Genomic DNA, 18,902 nt, shown 5'->3' on the forward strand with positions numbered 1-18,902 from the left:
CGATAAAGTGCGGTTAGCTTTGCTAATGTTTTTGTCACACTGACAACACATGTTCATCTTGGAGTCCACTATGACTCTGAGATCGCTTTCCGCTTCCGTGCTGCTGAGAGGGTCACTTCCCTCAGATGTTGCATGGGTCTTGTGGTGGCCTCCTTTCCTTGAAATCTGAGAGCAACCTCTTGCCTTTGGTTATAGACTGGAGCAGGAACATAGGACTGGAAGGGCCTCTTGAATATAGACTCTTGCATCTATACATAACTATTAGTAGAGGTACACATGTGTTGACACCCCACATATTTAGCAAGCAATATCACTCTTACCAATATAAATCACAGTCTTGAGGCTTATGTGGCCATTGTATGCACTCTTACCATAGCAACTACTGCATTTTAAAAAATACTCTTAATTTACCAATAGCTTAAATGTGGAGGATGAAAATCATCCCTAGATGTAGTACAGTTACTCCAGAGATTAATGAGGTTTGTAAATCTTTTTTATACCTTTTACTTATGCCGGCAAAATTTCTGGTATTAAAGTTACTTAAGAGAGAGAAAGAATGTAAAGGTTTCCCAGTATAATCCAAGCTGATTATTTCTCCTGGAGAGCGTGTAAGGAGCTTATTCACCCTTAATGAAACCCAAAACAGCATATTGTACCACTTCTATAGCCCACAAATAAAGGACTTTGTTATTGCCTCTCCGTCCTTACGTTTAATAGGGAATCTGACTGAGTTAAACTTGTAAACCCATATTGTTTTTCCTATTGTTCATACCTAGGTGTGAAAATAACATCATAATCTAGCAGCCCACCATAGATTCTCCTCACCCTGCTTTTCACGGGACCAACAGAGGTTACTGCAGTCCTGCAGGGCTCCTGTCATGATAAGTGAAATGAAGCCAGCTTGTGGGTTGATTGGTCTGAGATGTTTTTCCCCTACAAAAGGTGAGGTACATCTTAGTCCTCACAGAACCTGTTCTCTACCCCTGACACCTCGCTCTAAGCTCAGGGGCATCACTTTCTGTCCAGTATGTCATTGTAGATGTCTAGTGCCGTCAGCTTCTTTGAAGAGGGAGATTAATCTAATTGTGACTAAAGCCTTACCAATAAAACTCATCTGACTTAATTCCAGAATCTCTGTTCACCACCATTGTTCAAAGAGTAATCAGCAGAGTTTGGATGCTGTAGATCAGCGGCAGGCAGTTATTTTGGGCAGAGGGCCATTTACTGAGTTTTGGCAAGTTATCGAGGGCTACATGACAGGCAGCCCGGGGCAGATAAATATTAATTTTCTAAAATTTTTAGAGGCCCCACAGGCCGGATAGAATGGCCTGGTGGGCTGCATCCTGCCCCCAGGCCACATTTTGCCCAGCCCTGCTGTAGATGGTTGGGAGTTTGGCTACAGGGAAGACAGCAAAGGGATGGATGTTTAATGTATGTGGGCATGTTGGTTGGTGAAATCTGGTTTTCCAAAGGTAAAGAGATTTCAGAAGTAACTAAGAGCCACAAGTAACATTTACTCCTGGTTATGATGACAGTTTAGCCCTACCAGTTCCTCCATTTAGTTCAGTATTGTTGACACACAGAAGAGAAGGAACAGCTCGATTTTTAGATACCAGACTCAGCTTGTAGTGCTGATAGCTAGAAAAGTCTTGTCTCAGCTTGCCAACCAAGTAAACGTTATGAAATCATAATATCTGGATTTTGTCCTTTACAGAGCTGCTTCTCCCTCCTTAACCCAGCGGATGGAAGGCAAAACTGACACAGACTGAAAACTGTAAACTCAAGCTTTGGACAAATGTAACCATCAACCATTTTAAAATGGTAGGAAGAATTGCCGCTCTGGAACATGCATCACTAAACCTGCTTGCTTCTATGAGGGACCTATATCATAGTAACTTTAATTCTGATTGAAATGTGGTTAAACCTGCAGTGTATTTGCTCCATTTACCTCTGTGGGAACATGCAGATGTAACAGTTATATGGGAATTATTTATGTCAGTCTCAGGTGAGACCATAAAGCTATTGTGTCTGTCATGATGATATTTACACAACTGTGCAAACAGAAGTATGTCCCACCTCATGTCTACAGAAGGCAGGAACCTGGTTAGGAGAAGGATGTTCTCTGTCTGGGTGAAGCTTCTATGCATGGAAATAAGAGCCTTTAAGGATAAAACTTATCCTAATCACTGTGATGGTCCTTAGGGTGGTTAGAATTTTATGCTTTCAAGGGCAAGAAGTTCTCAGGTACGACAGAACTTCCATGAACTTCCACAGAACTGCACTTCCACAGAACTGCAGCATGCTCTGTGATCTGATTGCTATTTAAATCTGCATAGCAAGCATCACATACTAGGGCTGTCAATTAATTGCAATCAACACACATGATTAATCGTTCGCATTACATTTTTTAATGCGGTAATCATGCATGTGGTTTTGGAGCCCATTCCTGGGCTCTGCTCCACTGCCATCTTTGGCACCTCCAGGCTGTCCCATGGGGCAGTGGTGGCAGTGCAGAGGACTGCAGGGTGGCCTGGGTGCGAGCTCCAGGTGGCTGCAGCAGTGGGGCGGGGGTGTGCACAGACAGAGACACACAGCTGCAGCCTGCAGGCGACCAGGAACACAGCCTGGCAGCATGTGGGGCAGCACCAAGCAGGCAAGTCTGTGAAGGAGAAGATGCATAGGGGGGAAATGGCGGGGTAGCTGATTGAGGCCCCCACAGTGAGGGAGAGAATGGGACAGGGGCTGGGGTGAATGGGGCCTTGGGGCTGCGGCTGGCCATGGGATGGATCTGCGGTTTGTCCAGGGACATGGGGGGGGTGTCCTGCTGCTGCCTGCACCCCTGGGAGAGGCCCAGGGGGAAGTGCCCCCTGGATTTGTATGCAGGGAGAGGTGGGCTACCAGTGTGTGCTGGGGATCTGTGCCCCACTTCCTTTGCCCCGGGAGCCACGTGCTGGCTGCATTGTGTCCCCTGCCCACCTGATGGCAGGAGACACAGCATGGTCTCCTGGGGTAATGGCAGTGGGGTGCAGAGCCCCAGCCCACAGTGGCAGCCCATCTCCGTCCCACACACAGATCTGGAGAGCATGTGGCCCCTGTGCCTCCCCCATGGGTGTGCACAGTGGCGGGAGCACCCCTCCCCCCCTCCCCCCTGCAGACCTGGATAGGCCATGACTCTGTCCCACAGCCTGCCACAGGCCCGGGGCCCCATTCACCCTAGCGACTGTACCAGCCTCTGGCCCACTCCCTCCCTCATTGTATGGGCCTCAGTCTTCCTCCCATGCCCCTTCCCCCTGCAAACTTACCTGCTGGATGGTATATGTGTATTTGTGTGTTTTCTCTTCACTCCCAAGCAACAGCCCCCCAACCCTGTTGCTGCCCCTCACTCCTGACCCACAGGACCCCACATCCTGCCCAGCTATGAGGGAACACCCCTTCCCAGGCTCCAACCCCCCCCCCACACCCACAGCCCCCTACACCTTCACAAATTCCCTCCTGACACACACAGACCCCACCCCCAACCATACAAAGTATCTGCATCATTTTGCATAACTTTGAGTTTTTCTGCACCTCATTTTGAGTTTTTAACTGTGTGATTAAAATCACGATTAATTGAAACTAATTTTTTTAATCATGCAAGTAATTGCAATCACATTTTAAAATCTTTTTGACAACTCTATTACATAGATATCTTTTCTGCTTAGGGTTATCTACATGGGAAGATTGACTGGCCTAGCTATTCTGCTATAGCTTCCTTGTGTGGATATTTTGTTCTGGAACAGTTATAACTTTTGTTGATAGTCACTTTTATTCCAGAGTAGAAAAGCCACACAAGACAGTTACATCACTCTATTGATAATGGAATATCTACTTTACTGTATCTATGCTGATCAGTTTCCTATGTAGACAAGCCAAAAAGACATCACAGTTAGAGTAGCCTAAATAGGTTATGGTTTTATAGCTGATACTCTTTATTTTCTGTTTGGGACTATGTTTTGGATTTGATCCTGCTTCCATAAAATAGATGGCAAAAGTTACATTAAATTCAGGACAAGTAGTCCATTTTGTGGCTTATTGCTTGAAGGCAATGTGCAAAGTGGCTTTCCAAAAACAATTTGAATGGTAAAGCTTGGTAAAGTAGGTAGCCAAATAAACTGTTAATAAGCAGAATGCAGGGCTTTATTTTCCTTTGACTTTTAATCAAAATGGCTGAATCTTATCTACCCGCTGTCCAACTCACAGCAACATCATCATAATAATATATATATATATAATACGTGTGTGTGTGTGTGTGTGTGCATTGTTTGGTAGTATCTGAAAACAGAACTCTGAAGTTATTGGAATTGTATCTATTTACACTGGCATGGTATAGGATCTGTAGTACTAAAGGGTCTAGAATATAATAAGTACCTACTAGATCATCTAATAAAATTAGGACCTGGATTATATACAGGAGTATATAGACTGCATATGAAGTGGACTTTTTCAGCATCCTAAGTTTAAGAAAGCTAGTCGGTGGGTATTTGCTTCATTATGGTAGCATCCAGGGAGGATCTAGGATTTTGAAAATTGGGGTGCAAATGGTGTAGTGAATCTTCACATATAACCTAACACATTTTTCTCCAGTTGAAAAGAAACTAGAAGCTTTACTAAGATGCTGGGGGCCTAACACTTAAACATTCAGGCTAGGTATAGGCATTCAAAAAGCTGGAGGTGGAATTGATCCAAGTTGCACAATTTTCTGTAAACAGCATAGCTTAGATTGTTAGCAAACAGAACACACATTCACCATTTATGGGGGGCAAATCTTAGACTGGGTTCCAGCATTTTTAAACCCGTTTGTGTGCCAAACTTATGTTCTGTTACAGGTATAGTAACATTCATAGATTCATAGACTGTAAGGCCGGAAGGGACCTTGGAAGATCATCAGGTCCAGCCCCCTGCACCAGGAAGGAAAGCCAACTGGGGTCAGGTGACCCCAGCAAGGTGATCATCCAGTTTCCTCTTGAAGATCTCCAGGGTAGGTGATTGCACCACCTCTGGAGGGAGCTCAATCCACAGTCTGTACACCCTGACCGTGAAGAAGTTTTTCCTAAAGTTGAGCCTGAAATGGTCTTCCAGGAGTTTCTGGCCATAGACTGGTTTCCAATCACTTACACCAATAAAAATATGTCTTTACCTGGCCTCAATTTAAGATCAAAGCAAAAACAAATATACTTTTATTGGAACGTTACTAGTTTCCTAGATTATATATGTAATTTAAAAACATGAGAAACTAGCCAAAATTGGTCAAAATTGTCAAAAGTTATTGTTTCATTAGCCCTGTAGTCAAGTGTATCTCTTATTCAAATTCATAAAACAAAACCTAGTTGTCTTTAGTGTCTTGACAGTGATTCTAATACTTCACTGTCAGTCATTTCTATACCTGAATTAACACTTTTAGCTAGCTAGAGCTAAAAAAGGTCTATGGGGCTGTGAAATAAGAGAGAGAGACATTACCAGGAAAGACTAACAGACAGCAAAATTAAAGACCATTAAAATGGAGAGGTCATTAAAACCTATGCAATGAAGATAAATTAGCAGGAATCAGGTCGATTATAATGAGCTATGAAGTCAGTTGACTCTCAGCACTGTCAAAATAGAAATGTGTGTGCCCCTCCAAGGCAATTGGTTTTAAAGTTTGGGTAGAGCAAAGGTGTACAAGTGCACACAGTATCCCTACCTGGGTCAGCCCTGGATGGCATCCAAAGGTTCTAATCAGGACCACTAGGTATTCTGGGTGCTTTACACTCGAAGACAATTTTGCCCTAGAAGGTTTATACTTAAAGACCTTGATCTTGCAACTTTATGGCTATAAGTGAGTTGTGAAGTCAAAGGGGATCTGCAGCAATGAATTTCACCTGTGTTCAAGAAGCTGTAGGTCTTAAGTCACAAAGTACCAGTGCAGGACTAATAAATGACTAACTTCACTCCAAATCTTATCAGTAATTTTTTTCTACAAAGCTTATTCCAACTGAACCTGTTCTTACAGAAGTATCCTTTCTTAAGCCATATTCCCAAGAGTAGGAAAGAGCAGGGAAACTTCGTGGCTCAGGGTAGTCTTATTCCTCCTTGATATACCTATCCTCTGTTAGGATGCTTCTAAGTCAGATGTAGATATGGAGGAGAATGATACAGGTCCCACCTCTCTGGACACATTTGACTTAATTTGATACAGCAGGATAGATAGAAACACCTGAGAAATTAATTTTGGCAAACTCTTCAGTGAATTAAACTGCTACGTAGTGATCTCTTAGCTCAAATTGTATTTACTGCCTACTTAATTTATAGTGAAAAGAGGCCAATTATCCCATCTTATTTGCCTTATGCATTGAGCCTTTGGCTACTAGGATTGAATTGGAAAACACAATTAAGAGCATTAACTGTAGCAAACATACCAGAAAAAATCTTTATATGCTAACAATATTCTTTTTCATATTTCTAATCATCTACAGAGCTACCTGCGTATAACAAGGTCGGAGTCCCAGGGGTAGCTGTGATGCCTCTGATGGCTCTACAACTGTGAGCCCTAGAGCAACTTCCGGTCTCGCCTGCCACACCTTGATGGGATTATAATGAATAGAGAGGCTGCCCACAGGCCTTCATGCGGCCTCAGTCCAACTGGATCCTGCTGGCCTCTGCCTGCACCCAGGCCCTTCACCAGGCTTTACTTGTCCTTAGACCCCTTGCTGGGCCTTGCTGCATAGTTCTGCTACAAGAGGGCACCTCAAGCCTTAAGGGGTAACTGCATGGCTCTAAATCCTCCCCTACATCACACCCTAAGCCTCATGGGTGTTATCCTAGTCACTCTGTGGGGCTTCAGCCTCCTTGGCCTCCGCCTCTTTATTTCAACTAGGCCTGCTAGCCTGGGCCCACTGTATCAGACTTGGCCTTAAGGCACGAGCTTCCATTTGTCCTTTCTGGTCATTGGGCCCCTGACTCTGTCTGCCAGGCTCTAGGCCCCTGTGTGTCTGCACCCCACTCTGGTGTTGTGTCCCAGACCCGTCTCTCTGCTGCCTTGCACTCTCCGCCCACTCGAGGCTCAATAGATGCTCGAGCCTTGAGCCTTCAAGGCTATCGCGTGCCCCATGGGCACTAATGGGACCTCCGTAAACCTCCCCTTACAGTCCCAACCCAAAGCACTGGTATAAACAGTAACACAAACATAAGCACCTGGGCTGTAACATAAACAACAACAATGGAAACAGCCCTCTGCCCCTTTAAGAGGGCAAACCTTTCTTCGCCCCTTTGCTGGCACACCTCCCAGCCTGGGCTTCTTGTGAGTACCCCAAGCCTCAGTGTTCCTGCAGGCAGCAAAGCAGGCAGTCTGTCATCCCTGGACAGGAGCTCCTACTGTGCAGCTGGGAGTGCTAGACTGGCTTGCCATTCCAAGCCTCAAGTTTATATGCCCCCAGAACCCTGCCTACTTCTGGTCAGCAGGCCGCTTGCAGGTGCCTGGTAATTGCCTCCTTAGGCCTGTTGCCCCCGCAAAACAGGAAATGCTGTCTCCTGCCTAACCTGCAGAGCTGCCTGGCTGGGCTACTTTTCCCTTAAAGGAACAGAGAGCCCCAGGCTCTCTGTTACACAGTGCTATTACATTTCAGAGACAGATGTTATTTTTCTCAAGAGAATTAATTGGAAGCAGCAAATTGCATGCCCAATTAGATAAGGAGGGAATGGGGAGATGTTCTTTTATTGGAAAATCTTCTTGTTGGGCATGGCTTGAAATGCAGTAGTAAAGGGAAGGTTCCAAATATTTTTGGGTATCCTGATAGTGTAATGTTTTTGGATAAACTATTGGTTGGGGACTATGATTTAGAGAACTACCTAAATAGAAGGCTGCAGCCCTGAGTGATTAAGAGTTCATACGATGTGAGTTAATTACTGCTGACTTGTGGGTCACACAAACAGCAAGGTTGACTGAGTACATTCAAGATCTGAATAGAATTGAACTGACTCCTTTTATTTAAGGTTCACCAGGAGACTGATATACCTTGCAAAGTAGAGCCCAACTACTCTTAATATGTTTTCACATATTAACAGTATGTGTGCTCCCATGAGGCATTCCTCTTGCTGCCCTCAGGAGGTGTGAATTTAGGTAGCTCTTACTTGCTATCATTCTCTGTGTTCTTGAAATACCCAAGTTTCACACCATAGTTTACCTGTCCTTTTGCCAAAATGCTCATTTTAACTTGTACCTTTGTGCACATGGCATCTTTACTGCTTTTATCTCAGCACCTATCCTCATTAATTTATTTCTGCACTCCTAACACTCCCTTCTCTGCCCATTAGTGTATTTTTATATTTTACATTTCTTACCAACTTGCATAGCAGTCAGCAATGCCTGTTCCCTTCTCATTAGGTCATTCACCACACATCAAGGCCTGTTCTTTCCAAGGTCTCTCATAGCTTAACCACAGCTTGGGACCAGAAGTCCCACACCTCCTGTGCTGTCATTGTCCTTGTATTTAAACAGACTAAGATCATTCCCACTCAAAACTCTTCAGGTCAGCTGGAAAGTCAGAAAGCATTGTATTTTCAGACAACACAGCCAGATTTCTTTGAGTCTGTCCCTGTAGCATGATTCTGAGGAAAACAACTACTGCTATCTTATTCCCTGAGAACCAATAGTTACATTTTATCAGTGATCCTAACAATTGCCTTAAGTGAAGCTACAGTAAAAGCCATTGTGCTTTATGGCTTTTTTCATCATAGTACAGTAGTACAGAATCATAGAAGTTGCTGTTGAAACAAATCACACAAAGAAGTCTCTTGTTCCATATGCCAGTTTTGCAATGGGCCAAAACTTTTGAAGACCTCTCAGAAAAGCTGTGCATCTTATGTCTGAGACTATGACTTCTATTTAGCAACCATGTAGAGAAAATCAGCATCTGCAGAATGAAAACACAGCACTTTCATGGAAGGAACAAAGGCTTATGTTTATACTAGGATAGGTATACCTGTAACAAATTAGAGAACCAAAGGGCTGTGAAGCTCATTTTCTGTACATTGTAAATGAGGGAAGAGAAAGGGTAAGGCAGAGTTAAAGTAGGTGGGGACATCATTAGAAAAGGGCAGGGTTTCACTCAATAGGTGTGTCTACATATGCAATTAATGTGAAGCAGTAAACTCTGGAGCAGTTTGAGCCAGAGTAAACTATTCCCAGCTGCAGTGTCTACATGTGGGCCTGGGACAGCAGCAATTTAAGCTGGGCCAGAGCAGCCCCAGGCTGTCAGGGGGCATAGGGGTTCAGCCCTGGGCTCTGGATGGCAGCAGACAGCCACAGAGGGGCTGGCTGGGGCACAAGGGTGCTGAAAGTGCAGAGCTGTGTGGCTGGGCGGCAGGCAGGAGCCTGGTGCCTGGTTGGCTGGGCTGACTAGGTGTAATTTATGCTAGCAGTCAGTGTTTACACATGTGTTTAATCGCAGTAAATTACCCCAGCCTAAAATAGTCCCCATAAATTAGTTTACTGTGGCCTAATACTGTTGCAAGTGTAGATGGTGATGTTTTACTCCACAGTTAATTAGTCCATTCTGCAGTAAAACACATATGGAGACATGGCTAATATGCCCCACATTTCTAACCTTTCATTACAGTGTTCTTGGAGACATTATGCTTTAAAGGCATAGTTAGAGCCTTTTACTTTTTTAAAGTTTTGTTATGGGACTAAACATATGGATTTGTATTTGCCCTGGAAAGAAAACTCCAGTTTATTCTTGTCAGAAATTCTTTATCCATAGTATTTTTTGTTATTTCTGTTGGCAAGTTATTTGACTACAACTGGCAACAGGGTTAATGGAAAAAACATCTCTCTTTTTATCAGAACTTATAAAGAATATGTGTCACCTCCCATGGGGTTTACTAACCATGATTTACTTATCATGAATCATTGCGAAAATATAAATGAAACTCAGTTTCAGGAAACTGAAACTTAATAAATGCCCAGGTGTTCATGCCAGGTCCTTAGCACTGTCCCCAAGATTTCAGTGAAGCTATGCTGATTAACACCAGCTGAGAATTAAAATGACCCTCCTTTAATGACTTTTTAAGAGAAATGCACATTGCATATTCTGATCTAATTTTAGAGCAGCTCTGAAACTCCAAAATCATGAGTTCACCCAGGTCAGCAAGAAGGCAGTATATCTGCCTACCCACATTCATGTTACCAGGCTTGTTAGTGTCCAAAGTACACTGAAGTTCATTTCTACCTATTCAAACACAAGCAGTACATGTAATAACATCACAAGGAGTGGTTAAAGCAAGTCATGAAAGTAAGAGTCCAGATTCCTATGTTTTTCTAGGTCTCTGTGGGCATATTTGCATGTTCATTTACGTGCTGTAGTTAGTGTGCATTAAATTTAGTGCTTTGGGTAACCAAATATTAAATCAATGTGCAATAACTTGTGCTACTGTGCAGTAGTGCTGGCGCACGGGTTTGTAGTGACGCTTACTGCACAGCAGCCTAATACTACTGGACAGTAGTATATTAGTACATTTTTTCCCTGGCACACTCCTGTGCAGTGTTATTAGGGTACTGTACAGTTAGCATCTTGTGTAGACGTGCCCTGTAAGTGATTAATTTAGATGGTTCTTGGGCAAGTGATTGAAGTCTGAATGTTTTTGGTGGTAATTTCCTTGTCTTTCAATTGACTTGCTTTAAAGGGTGTGGTGAAACTCCACATTTGTCTAGACTATTTCTTTTATTCAGTACTTATTCACCACTTCATTTTCCTGCTTCCTGATCACCTTCTACTAGTGCATTAAATGAAGTGACTATAAATGTGGCATAGCAGAAGACATTCAGTAAAATCCCTTTTAGCTTAGTGACAACCTCTATTACACCTAAACCATGACAGAGCTAATGAGAGCTGATATGTTCAGTGAAAATAACCACTTGCCTGTGCTGCTTAGAGTACCAGGGATCCTCCACACTTTCCCTTCAGTCACGGAAGTGGTGATCCAAAGCCTGTTAACACAATATCGGTCTTTCTTTTGATTTCAGAAGACTCAGAGGGCCCAAGACCCCTTATCATCATTGCCTACTGTCTTGTGTAGCCCAGGCCTGTATTATAGACTTGTGCTAATGTAGTTGTGTCAATCAGGGGTGTGATTTGTGACCAACAAACTGTGCCAGTGAAAGCCCCTGGTATAGATGCTCTTGTACTCGGAAACTGTTTTTTGTTTGTTTGTGGTGGAGTTAAGAGGGCTAAGATAAACTATGCCAGGAAAGGCATTGTTTGCTAGATAGTTATATCCTTACCAGGACTACACACTTAGCTAGAATAAAACTGCAGCCAACATAACTAGTTTCAGGAGTATCAAGTTGGAACTCCCTTTGCCTACGTCGGTGCCACTACCACGTCTTCCAGTGCTGTCACTGCCAGCCCTCTTCGACTTAGGACACTAAGTATAGCCCTTCCAGATGCCTGTCCCTTGCTGTAGCAAAGAAATATGAGACAAATATGAGTTCTCTTGCACAACAACTGCAAATGCTAGCTTATAATAGTGTCTAACTGTGGTAACTTCCTGAATAAGAAAGGCTGACTTTAATGTGAGCCAATGAGATTCTAAAGCATTTTGCTTAAACAAGACAAATTTCATATTTTTAAAAAAGTGGAACGAGTGTGGCTTTGTATCAGACTCATTGTGAGCCCCATCCTTTTCTTGTTCAGGCCCAAATAAGTCAACAACTCTGTTGTTTTCTGTGGGAGTTTTCTGTCTTGGGAGTTTTCTGTCTGAATATAGCAAGACTTGGCACCCAATCACGGAAGAAACTGGATGATACAGAGGACGGTGGAATTCCCCATGTTGTGAGCTGAAATAAGAAAGCTCAGATAGTTCGCTTAACTGGCAAAGCTGCTTAGTTTCCTTAAAGGTAATGGCAGAGAAGGTAATGCGGGTAAATGTAGTATCTTTTATTAGACCAATTAAATACATTGTAGTTGGAAACACTGTTCTTTACAAGCTTTTGGGCACAAGCCAGGATCTTACCCAAGTCAGGATCTGAAGTTGGACAAGTCAGGATCTGACCCAAAGACTTTATGCTAAAGGTATATTTAAGAGGATATTTGTTGTCCTAAAGTGCCCTTCTTTCTGCATCACAAAAATGTCATATTTACTGAAACAGGTAAACATTTTAGTCAGAGCAGGGAGAGAAGGTTTAGATATTAATAGGAGTCACATTTTTTACTTTAAAATGTGTTTTTAGTGACTATAAAATCACTCATCATGAATTCTAATGGCTCTTGGCTAAGAGTGATTTATCAAACATGCAGTGTGCTTAATTTACAAGTGAAAATATGTTTGTTTCTGTTTTCAGTTTCCAGCTTGGTAACTGCTCTTGGATTTGTGAATCAAGCTGGGTTCCTTCCACTTCAGGTATCATCATCATCAAAATTAGAGTGCGTGCTGCCTAGCCCCATTATCTTAAACAGATTGGAATTTAGCAAACGTTTCTGTTGGTGGTATTTATGAAGGAAGAGAATCCAGCTGTGTTGGCTCTTCGGAGCTATAACAGATAAAGCAGTAAACCATTATTTATCACAAAGGCCAGCAGATACTGGTCTGAATAAACACAAGGGAGCAGATTGGATTAGTAAGGAGGTACCTGTTCTCTTTTTTTAAAAACAGTCTTGTTTGGAGATAGAGCCACAGGTTAAGTAACACAGAAAAGCAATCTTAAACCAAAATCTAAAGGCTAAAGAAAAGATCTAAAGAATAAAGGAGGGTAGGACCCCTGTGTGCCTGTTAAGGGAGGGCAGGGTTCTTGTGTGTGTTGCAAAGTCTAATGCAAACTTTTTTTTTAATTATTATTGGTTAGATTTGAATTAGACCACATCAAAATTGTGCAAGTCCATATGAACCAGTGAGTGACACTCACTAAAACACAGGGCCTGAATCTAATCCCATACTGACATGACTCCATCCTACCCTGAGCTGAACTCAAGCATAACTCCAGAGTCACTCTGCCAGGGAAGTTACTACCAATTTATACTGCTGTAACAAAGACTTGCCTGTGTATTTGTGTATATGTCTTAATTTCTTACTTATTACTACAACTAAATAAGATATGTAACTATAGAGTGCAAGCTTTCATGAACCAAAGTTCATTTCATTAGATGCTGTGAAAGAACATGCAGAAAGCAGAGTATAAAGTGGAATGAGTGATTAGAATACAATAGATAGGAAAGCAGAAGGGAGGAGGAGAGGGGAAGGAGGAGGAGGAATGCTATGAATGGCATACAAACAAAGAACCCATAGGAACCAAAGGGTTACAAAAATTAATTATACCCCAGGGAATTATGTGCAGAAAACTTCAAAATTATATGTGGAAAAACTCAAAATGATGCAATTTTATTATTATTTTTTTAAATTAAACTAAATATAACACTATTTGAACCTTCTTTAGAAATATATGCAGGTACTTTGTATGGTTGAGGGTGGGTGTGGGGGAATTTGTGATGCTGTGTGGGGGGTGTTTGTGGGGTTTATGGATGCGTGGTGGGTTTGTGGGAGGATGTGAAGTTTCTGGGAGGGTTGTGAAGGGGTGTGGCTGTATATGTGGGGTTTGTGGGGAGATGCAGGTATGGGAGTATACAGGATTTGTGGGTGCATGTGGGGTTTGTGGGGGTATGGAAGTATGTGGGGTTTGTGGAGTGGTGTGGGATTTGGGGGGGTTGTGACGGGGTGTGGGTATGTAGGGTTTGTAGGTGGGTGTGTGCCCCCCACACACATCCCCCAAGGTGCACAGCCCCTGCTGGTGGCAGCTCAGTGGTAACAAGGACCAGGCCCTCAGGGTGCTCATGGCTGTGGCAGCAGATACCCTCGCACGCACACGCCTCTGACTGAGTCCCAGGGCCTGCGTATGGTGGCGCAGAGTTGGCCTGGCCCTCTGGCATGCTCCTTTGGACCAGACCAGGTTGGCTTCATGCCAGCATGTGAGGCTTGTGGTAGGAAGGAACCATCCACCATCGGGCCAGGTGGGCTCCGTGCGTCCACCTGCAGCTTTCTGCTGGAATGCTGGAAGCCCCACATGGAGGCACAGAACTGGCTTGCCCAGCCTGATGGCATGTGGACCAGGAGCTGCACACCATCAGGCCAGGTGGGATCCGTGCCTCAATGTGGGGCCTCCAGCACTTCAGCAGGAAACCACATGTGGAGGCATGGAGCCTGCTCGGCCTGATGGTGTGCAACTCCATGCCTCCATATGCAGCTTCCCACCTGGCCCGATGGCACATGGCTCCTGGGTCTATGTGCCATTGGGCCAGCCCTCCACGTGGGGCTTCCAGCACTCCATTAGGAAGCTGCACATGGAGATACGGGGTCACATGCCATTGGGCTGGACACATGCCATGCCTCCATATGCAGCTTCCCACTTGAGTGCTGGAAGCCCCATGTGGAGGCATGGAGCCGGCTGGCCTGACTTGATGGTGCACAGCCCATACCCACCCACAAACACCACACCCTTCCACTCACACACACACCTCCACACCCATCTTATGCCTACTCTCCCCCCCTGCAGGCAGGAGCTCCTCTCTCCACTTACCCAGCTGTCCAGTTGCATGGCTCTGTAACATCACATCATGGAGGTGGAGGCAAAGAGCGCACTGCAGTTAAATTATGCAATTATATGTGGTCATGTCTTTTATGTGCAAAATTGCGCGGGAGCATAATTGCATCATTCCCCAAGGTATAACTAATCCAGATAATAAGACAAGAATCCATAATCCCTTTTTAAACCATACTTAACACACTCCAGTTTGTGCACGATTTCTTGTTCTGTGGGTTTCTGTTCAAACTGGTTTTTCATTGTTTTTCTTCTTTTTTGCCTGAGAACAGCAATCCTGAGGTCAGTGATGGAGTGTCCAGGGAGCTGAAGTGTTCTGCCCCAGGCTTTTATCAGGCACATCAGACTGCCAAGGCTGGATGCCACCACTGGATCTTTTTGGATACAGCCCTGTGCCCTGTGTAACATAAGTGCGCCTGAGAAGTTCAAGAACTAAGTTTGCTCCCTCTGGATTTTGTTACTGCAAAGGGGAATAGTGCATGGGTGCCAAGAGCAAAACAAACGTGAGGCCCAAACACTTGCACACATCCCTATTGGTTCAAAATAATAGCAGCTGGCTATGGTTAAAAGGAAATTACAGCACCAGACATAGGAGGTGAGTCATATTGTGACAGGGTGGACAGCTGTAGCCTTGTTTGCCCTCTTTTGGCTTGGCATGCAGTGTAAGCCTTGACTGATGAAATATTTGTAAGTATATGGAAAAAGGCCTATTCTGAACTGGTCTAGGCACAAATTTTCAGTACAGTTCCTGTAAGTTGACTTTCATTTTTGTACTGTTGCCTCTTCATTTTAAGAACCACTCGAGAGCTTCATCTAATCCTCATTTACTTCCACGTGTGCCCTCTGCTGGCACATTCATGAACTTTCAGAAAGTTAAAAGCCTGGAAACCCCAATGCTGAATTACAACAGGGTCTCAAACCCCAGAGTAAAATTCCTTTCTCCCTCTCCAATAAATGCTGAATCCTCACTTTGAAACCACACAGAATATCATGTCCTACTCAGCATATTTGTAATTGTGTTTTAGATTTTCTTGAGTAATTCCTTCCGAAGTAGCTAAGACTTTATTTTGGGTGTTTAATATCCTCAGATTGACACGATTTAAATGGAGTTATAAAAAAATATTACCTTGCTTCTCTGAGAGTAATTTTGGAGGGAGTCAGCTTCTTTCTTTCTCTCTTTCCCCCTTTCTCTTTTGAATAGTTTATCAGAAACAGGATGTTGGTAAACCCTTTAGTATCTTTGCAGGGGATCATTATGAAAATGGACTAAAGTTACATAATTTACATTAGGCAGGAAACTTGGACCTAAAGATGTTCATGATAGGGCTGCCATAACTATTTATGCAATATTAATGAAAACAAATGCATGTAACTGGACTCGGGCCAGGGCTCAGTTGAGTTAGAAACAATCAGAAGAGCTTTGTGCCAGCTACCTGTCAAACTTCGGATGAGTGGACTGCGGGGTTTTTATCAGTTAATTTTAACTGCGGAGGTATTTCCTTTACACTGGTGTTGCGGGTGTCTGTTAGCTCCTCCGAGGGGCAGAACTGTCTGTGCCTATGAGAGCCCCAGGCCCAAAGGTGTTGTAACAGCGGGGAGGAAGGGAATAGGGGAAGGAGAGCTGTTGCTGGGGTGGTATGCTGTTGGTGAGGCAGGGGGGATGCTGCCTGGGCAGTAGTGGAGTTTGGGCCTGGGGGGGCCTATACAAGGTGCAGCTTATGGCCATGCCAAGTAGTTGGACAGCCCTGACTTAGATGTTTGGGGTCCGTCTTTCTCTTTTTCCAGCATCTAACAGGATTTTGGGCTGAGTCTCTTGGTACTTCAGTAAATAAGCTAGGAAGAGCCTGACCTAGTTCTTGACAAGCCCAGAGGCCACAGTGGTGGGTGTACTCAACCCCATTTTCCCCTTCTTGCTCCCCATCCCTGCATGGAGCTATGCAATGTAAACTGTCCTCTCCCCCAAATCTCCACATAGTATATGGGCAGCTCAGTAGCAGTGAAGGAGGACTTGGAAGGAACATCCAGAGCATGTGTCTCCAGCCCCAGTTCAAATATTGTTGCTTTCCGTACCAAACTCTGCTTGCTCAGTGAGTGCCATAGTCAAGGGCTATGAGCAAACGGAAGCACCTCATATCAGCCAACTCTGCTGCCATAGCTGTGGCAAAAGTAGCATGGCACAGCAAAGCCCAGATCCAGTCACAGTTTTCAGAAAACTTGGATCAATTTTCAGAGCAGCCCTGGGCTCTGTGACCAATTCAAGTTCTACTTGCTGCCCTTCCACCCCTCTGCTTGTCTTGCATGTAGGAGGGACTCCTGAGATGGCAGATGCTGCTCCCTTCCATGACCCACAAGTTCTTGGTTAAGTCCTCTTCATGCACTTCTTTAGATAGAAGGGGAGAAGGAAATGGCCAAATTATACTGCAGACTTTAGTTAAGGGCAACGGTCAGTGCAGCTTGGTGGCTGTACAGTATCCCCAGGTGCCCCATTTGCTTTGGAAAACCTTACCACAGACTCATCTTTCTGAGGGGGTTTTCTTGGTATCTCTGGCAGTTCTAGTTGCCGCTTAGAGCTCATTGTCCCACCTCCAGCTTCCTTGCTCACAGGTCAAAAAGCTAGGACTATGAATAGTAAACAATGCGACTTAAACCTCTATCCTGATTGCAAGCTGCTTCTAGGCACGAGGTTACATCTTCTTTCTCTAAGGCACTGGAGGTGTTGCATACATGTATTTTTCTGATCAATGGCACATTTTTTAGATGTTGACTATTTTAACATTTCCTGCCTTTTTCTTGGAATTAAGCGTTCCACATATTTTAGCAAGAGCTCTCCAGCTTTCTAGTCTAACTACTCCCATGCATCAATGATGTTTCCTTGTTTCTCTTCCTTTATTTTCTCATCTTATTTTTTCTCAAGATTTTTTTTTCTAATTAGAACCTTGTTGGTCCTTTCCCCACCCTACTGCTTTTTAGCCCTCCGCAGGGCTGACTGTGGTTTCTTCCATACCTCTGAGTGTACAGTGGCTGGAAGGTGAGGCTGAACGATACTAATTGTTTTGCTAACTGCTCCTCTGGAAAGCTTTCAAATACCTGCATGGATGGAGTAAATCGTTGTGCTGGTAATAAGCAGCTCTAGCTGCACAATTTTGCAGTTTATATACCACCAATGGAAGATAACAGTGGTATCCTTCTGCAGCCTAGATGCATTCACTTCAGGGAGTACAAATCAGGTAAAAATTTGGCAAGTGTCATTGTTTTAGAACAGTCCAAGTGTTTTGTAGACAAACTATGTATGCATGGACAGTGTCCTACATGTTTTAGTACTATTTTTAGCAGTCCAAACTATGTTCTGGCATGATTTTTCGCTACCGTTCCACATAACTTTGTCAGCTGAAGCATTTAGGACAGTGTCACAGAAAAAGTGGTTGGCCCAATGTATACATAATGGAGCCTTCATGTGGATGGCATTGAACTTTGTACTTGTGTGGGCTGTACAGGATCCTTTTACAAAAGAGACACAAAGCAAATGGTAGGACAAACTAAATTCAGCTTTCCCAGGCCAAACAGCTTAAGTCCTAGTTCAGCAAAGCACTTATTCACAGGCATAATTAAGTGAGACTGTATAATCCCATTGAAATCAATGGACTACTTTTGTCAGTAAAATAAAGCCCATCAAGTCTTTTTAGTATCTAGGCCTTTGGCCCTGATTCTGTGAGTTACTTAAACATGCTTAACTTAGATTTCATGGATTTTATAGATCTCATAGACATTAGGGATGGAAGGGACCTCGGAAGATCATCAAGTCCAGCCCCCCGCCCTGGCTGCAGGAAGTCAGCTGGGGTCATAGGATCCCAGCAAGATAAGCATCCAATTTACTCTTGAAGCTGTTCAATGTAGGTGCTTGAACCACCTCCGATGGCAGGCTGTTCCAGACCTTGGGGGCTCAGACAGTAAAGAAATTCTTCCTTATGTCCAGCCTGAAACAGTCTTGCAGTAGTTTATGGCTGTTTGACCTCGTCATCCCTTGGGGCGCCCTGGTGAACAAACGTTCCCCCCTTATAGGTGGCCATCAGATCACCCCCGAGCCTGCACTTTTCCAGGCTAAAGAGCCCCATGGCTCTCAGCCTGTTGTCCTAAGGTCTGTTTTCCTGCCCTCTGCTCATACGTGTGGCTCTTCTCTAGACTCTCTCAAGCTTCTCCACATCCTTTTTGAACTGTGGAGCCCAAAACTGGATGCAGTACTCCAGCTGCGGCCTCACCAAGGCCGAGTACAAGGGGAGAATGACGTCCCGGGATTTGCTCG

The 18,902-nt window shown here is 44.0% G+C and overlaps 1 long non-coding RNA gene across 3 annotated transcripts; it reads left to right on the top strand.

Annotated features, from left to right (window-relative positions):
• Nucleotides 1-533: 533 nt before the first annotated feature.
• LOC109308445 lies at nucleotides 534-15,262 on the top strand. Of its 3 annotated transcripts, XR_002100619.1 has the most exons (4): nucleotides 534-942; nucleotides 1,715-1,821; nucleotides 12,356-12,437; nucleotides 14,875-15,262. It is a non-coding gene; the product is annotated as an uncharacterized LOC109308445 (long non-coding RNA). The 3 variants fall into 3 exon arrangements; XR_002100618.1 differs by lacking the exon at nucleotides 534-942 and having other exon boundaries at nucleotides 1,373-1,821; XR_002100617.1 differs by lacking the exons at nucleotides 534-942; nucleotides 1,715-1,821 and adding an exon at nucleotides 4,976-5,017.
• The last annotated feature ends 3,640 nt before the right edge of the window (nucleotides 15,263-18,902 follow it).

Source organism: Crocodylus porosus, unplaced genomic scaffold, assembly GCF_001723895.1.
Source record: "Crocodylus porosus isolate Cpor-Errol unplaced genomic scaffold, CroPor_comp1, whole genome shotgun sequence".
NCBI classification, from domain to species: domain Eukaryota; kingdom Metazoa; phylum Chordata; order Crocodylia; family Crocodylidae; genus Crocodylus; species Crocodylus porosus.